We start from the raw sequence: 5,319 nt of genomic DNA, 5'->3' as shown, positions 1-5,319 counted from the left end.
CTGAATTGGAACGAACGGGCCTTCATCTGTCCCTCCTCCCTTTGATAAGTGAGGGGCCCTGGCTTCCGGCTCCTCAGTCACCATGAAGAATTTACTGGCATGATAGAAAAGTGGCTCTGCCAGGATCTTTTTCTTCCCCCTCCTTTTTCCACTCAGCCGCCACTTGGAGGATGTTCTTCCCTGAAAAGACTGATAGAACAAAGGAGGTGTGATCAAGCTGTCTTATGAATGTCCCTGTTCAGCTGTGTTAAAGGCAAACACTTGCTTCCTTTCTAAAAAAAGAAAGAAAAAAAAAAACAGAGACTCTAATTTGGTTTAGTAACACAGTCTAGTAAGATCAGCAGCAGCAAGCTTCACACACAGTCTGAAATACTTGTTCTTACTCAAAATCTGTCTTCCTTATGCTTTGCTGATATTGCCAACTCGAGTTTCCAGAAAGACTTTTGTAGTGCTGACACACCTTCCTGTTTTGCTGCAAAATCATTACTGATTTAGGTCAACTTAAGTGTCCCATCAGCAAAGTCACAAGAATGACATTAATGATTATAGGATGTTATTTTGGGAAACCTGGTGTGTTCCTTTACTCATTAGCATACTACAGCATTAAAACAACTTTGAGAAATTGACGAACTATGTCAAGGTCCACTTACTCATTATTCCAGAGCTTTTAATGTCATCAGCAGAGGTTGTTTTTGTCAATTACCATCTCTCAAAGTTCAAGCATGAAAAATCAAGCCTTGCCTTACTACTAGTGTAGCATCTTTTTCACCTATTACCCACTGGTACATCACAGTGTTGCTGAGAACCGCAGTTGTGAGTGGTGTTTTTCCTCAACGACTAAAAGAGGCCACATATGAGCCCATCCCACACTTAAAAACAAACTTTGCTAAGCAAAACAAATGTGAGATTTAATACTTTTACACAAGGAAAGACTTCAAGGATGAAAGACTAATTTGTGTTTTTCTCAAATGTACATCTGGTGAACTCCCCCACTTCGTTAAAGAGCAGCACACAGTGGCTTCTGTAACCTTTTCTATGAGACCTGGGCTATATCAAGCAAAGCTTGAAGTCCAGGATTGAAGTCCTAAAAGTGCTCATAATAATGGAAAGTTTGAAAATCTCCAGTTTTGTGACATCTGAGCAAAACTCCATCTCATCAGGTCAAAGGCTCCAGAACGAGAAAATGAGTGGCTCATGAGATTGTTTTAGTCTGTGGCGTTTGATGTCAGAAGTCAAGTGTCGTGCTGCAGAGACGAGAGTGTCGTCCATGGTAAGTCACCCTCGCTGGGTGAAACATAAGCCCAGCGGAAGGCGACTACCTGGCTTGCTGTTAAACTGATTCAGCTGTGTAGTCTTTTATCTCCTCCTGCTGAAGAATCACAGCCTTAGTCTGGCATTTACCATGTCCCACAAGACATTCTAACCCACAGTTTGGATTTCACTAGTGTACATAGAGAAATAGTGTAGCTGCATTCATGGTAAATGTTAATGAGTAGTTTGTGAGGACATTCCTGAGAAGGTCAAAAATATAAAAGGTGAATTCCAAATAAGCTTTAGACTTTTAGCCGCTTTGACCTTAAACATTAGAATGTTTTTTGAAAATACCCAAAGCTTGGCAAGAATGTCTCCTGTCAATATTTAATGGTGTTTTTTTAAAAGAGTGTCTTTTGCTTAGTTGGTGCACATGACAAAACTACCAAACATGGGCCTGAAAGGAAAGGCACACAGCTTAAATGTTTACACAAAAGGGCAACTGTGTGAGCCATTTTGATCTATCTGTTCAAAAGGACTGGTCAGGAGGAAACAGGAGGCGCAGGAGACAGAGCACAGTCTCTTCTTGGTTGGCGTCACCTTTATCAGTTGTCCACATGGCTGTCTACTGATAAACCGCATCTGAAAAGGGTGCCAGTGATCCTGATGACACTCAGGGCCTCTTCAGAGGATGCCCCTGTCTCACCAGATTAATTGCACAGATAATGGGATGTAGAGCAAAACCCATCTTCTCATTCACACTTTGAAATGGTTAAACTTGAGATCTCTTTTTTCATTCTAATGAACTCGGCTGCAAAGCAGAGTTGTGCAGAGTTGACGGACTCAGATCTTTGCTGTGAAATGCTAAGATCTGAGTCGTCAACTCTGCACAACAGTCAACTCTGTGAGTAAACCTGCCATGATCACCCATGGATGTGATGACAAGAATACTACCTTATCTGGGATTTATAACACTTACACTCTAAAAGACAGGACCTCAAGGTGAGGTAATAAGGCAGACATACCTAAAGGCCTTGATCATGTCAACTTTTAACCTAATTAGACAAAAATTAAAAAAGTAAACCTGAAGCTTTTCGTGACGAGTTGACATTACAATAGCTTTTACAACTTGTTTGAAACTGTTTTATAAAACTGAAATACCAAGTCCCATAAGCCCTGGAGGTGAACACAGTCATGGAATAAGTCTGATTCCCTTCAGTGTGGTAAAAGCCACAAAACCATTTGAATAATATTCTCTTATCTTGGGAGAGCCCCACCCCCTAGTCTTTATCACCACTTTTGTTTGATTGCTAGAAAAGATCAGCAGTTCTCTCTCTGTCACGTTACAGGCACTGACAGTACCAGACGTGGCTCGAATCGGGTTGCAACGGCCACCTGGCCGGAAGTGCGTCGACTGTTCTGCATGCGCAGCCTGTTTCCTCACATTGTGCTGCTGCTCACGTGCAAAGATCCACAATATTCATTTCTGAATAGTTCATCTCTCAGGGAACGAGTGAAGTTAGTATAGACCGCTCAGATACCAAAACTAACGTGGTCAATCCTTTAGCCTTTATACTACAGTATCAGGAGGAAGTTGACTTACCATCTGTCTGTTATTAAGAAATGTCGGCTAGGTGTAATCAAGTCTATTTTGGTGCTAAGCGTCTTGATCACAGGAAACATAACTTGTAGAGTTCTTGTGATTAATACTGCACAGTGAGTTTTTTAGTGTGTGTAGTTTAGCTCGTGTGTGGAAAGACATAGGCCTTTTTCCCAGCAAACATTGGCATTAAGGATGGCTCTATTCAATTGTCCAGTAAGTCATGACAGTGTGACGGTGAGCCCGCATTATTCTACAAGGACGCTGAGATCAAATAGGCTAAATGGAATTCCACCATGCCCACTTCATGATTTACAACTGTGTGTATCTTTACTGTGTGACCTGCCATGAAAAAGGTTCACTGGACAGTCAGCACTGATATCACAAATAGGGGACGACTGCACCTGTTGGGAACCCAGGAGAGGCAAAGGTCAAGTTGTTGAGTCGTAAATGAATGAATTTCACTTGCTTCCTCTCAGTCTCCTGCCATTCTCAGGTTTTAAAACTTGCTTCAGGTGCAGCTTCTCTAAGTTTGGGTTGCTGACTATTAACATGTAAGAAATTTGCTTTCCAGCCACAGCCAAAATGAAAAAGACGAGCGTTACCACAGAATTCTACAGCCAAGATCGAGCCTTGTGGCAATAATTTCAAAGACTGTTTACTGTTTAGGATCCCCATTAGCTTCTGCCTCAGCTTCCTGGGGTCTGTTAATATGCACAAATAAAACACAAGACAAGATCTACCCATGGAAACATGAGGAATATAAAATAAATAAAATAAATGAGTGGTGACATACTCAGTTGAAAAAAAAAAGACCCCAAAAAAGATAGAAGTTAGATATTCAGCAACACCATATCAAATAATATAAACAAAATTCGCTTGCAGTTTGAAACTTTTGGATTATGAATTAATTTGATGTAGATTGATGACAAGTTCCAATCTGAGGAATCTCTGATAAAACCGTAACTAATTAGTTTTCGATCTTAGAAGACATAACCGACCCTTCTCAGACTTTCTACTGAAATTGTGGCTAGTGTGTTTAAAAGAATTCAGGTTCAGAAGTTGGTTTCTTGATGAACAACAGCATACTTAATGAGGTTCGGTTAAGCCAGGCAGTAAGGAATGCATTTTCCATTTTGACAATAGTTTGAGCCACCAACATACTATAGCTGTTTAAGCGGCGTACACTCCTGGATGGTGACAATCTCCGCAGTTTTTTTTTACACAGTTTCCAGTTTAGTAGATTCAGTATATGTCTACATTTCTTTTAAAAATCCATTTACAGACTTTCATCAGTGATCAGTACAATGTAACCTGAAAGCAGAGAGAGGAAAAGGTGCTGCCAGAAATATCACATCACCTTAATGCTTGATTATTACTCTTAACAACAGTAATGAATCACATCATTGCACTCCATCCTGTTGTGCTGTCCCACCTGCCTCTTTACCACGCTGACTGTTTCCAACAAAAACAAACTAAACAATATCAGACATACCACTTCCAAAATCTACAAACTGACCCTTAGACCTCAACAGCAGAGCCATTACACACACTCAATCAACACTTCGTCAAATCTGAAGTGTCTATCTTGAATGCAATCATAATTGTTCATGAGAACTTTAATGAAGATTTAAGCATGTCCCCAATCAAAAGTAATCCAACTGGAAAATTCAATAACTGTATAGCAGGTAATAGGGAATTTATTTTACACAGCAGAATACAGGTGAAATGTCACACATTTTATTTAAAACACATCAAAAATGTATCAAAATCAATTACCATTACAAAAAAATGTAGTAATGGACATAAATACACATCACGACACCTGGAAAACAGGTTCAAAGGTACAATGCAAAATTGCTGGATTTGGACATTCACACAATTTCAAGTTTTTTGTCAGACATTGTATGGACAATAAGTCGACTATATATATCAATAATAATAATCTGTTTTTTAAATATCATTTAAAAACATACCCTGCCTGCAAGTTATGTCAGGACCTGTGTCATTCTTTAAACATTTGTGGGAGCATAAGTTAACAAGAGCAGCTACTCTGATATGAGCTAATGTTTTATATTTGAAGTAAAGCTGTTACAATTATTTATTCATGTGGGCAGATATTTTTCCACCAGTCAAAAAATCAATATATACAGTACGTAGTGAAATTCAGAGGACTATAAGATTGTAGATTCAAAGATGGAGAACTTTACAAAATGAGGTTTTTGTACCATTACTGAACAAAAGAATCTTTGCCGTTGCTCATTATGAAGATTAATTAATCCCTTTACGTGATATCACCAGAAAGATTATCAAACAATTTTTCTCCATTTACCTGATCACCCCCTCACCCCCACCCCCCCCCCCCCCCCCCCCCCCCCCCCCCTATCAGCGTTTCCTAACTCTTAATCCTCTGTTTACTATGTCGGTAAAGAACAGCTAAACTATACTTGTGCTTAAGTTTGAACGCT

The sequence above is a fragment of the Seriola dumerili genome, unplaced genomic scaffold, assembly GCF_002260705.1.
Source record: "Seriola dumerili isolate Sdu_G_001 unplaced genomic scaffold, Sdu_1.0 BDQW01000002.1, whole genome shotgun sequence".
NCBI classification, from domain to species: Eukaryota; Metazoa; Chordata; class Actinopteri; order Carangiformes; family Carangidae; genus Seriola; species Seriola dumerili.
Note: the sequence above shows the minus strand (reverse complement) of the source record.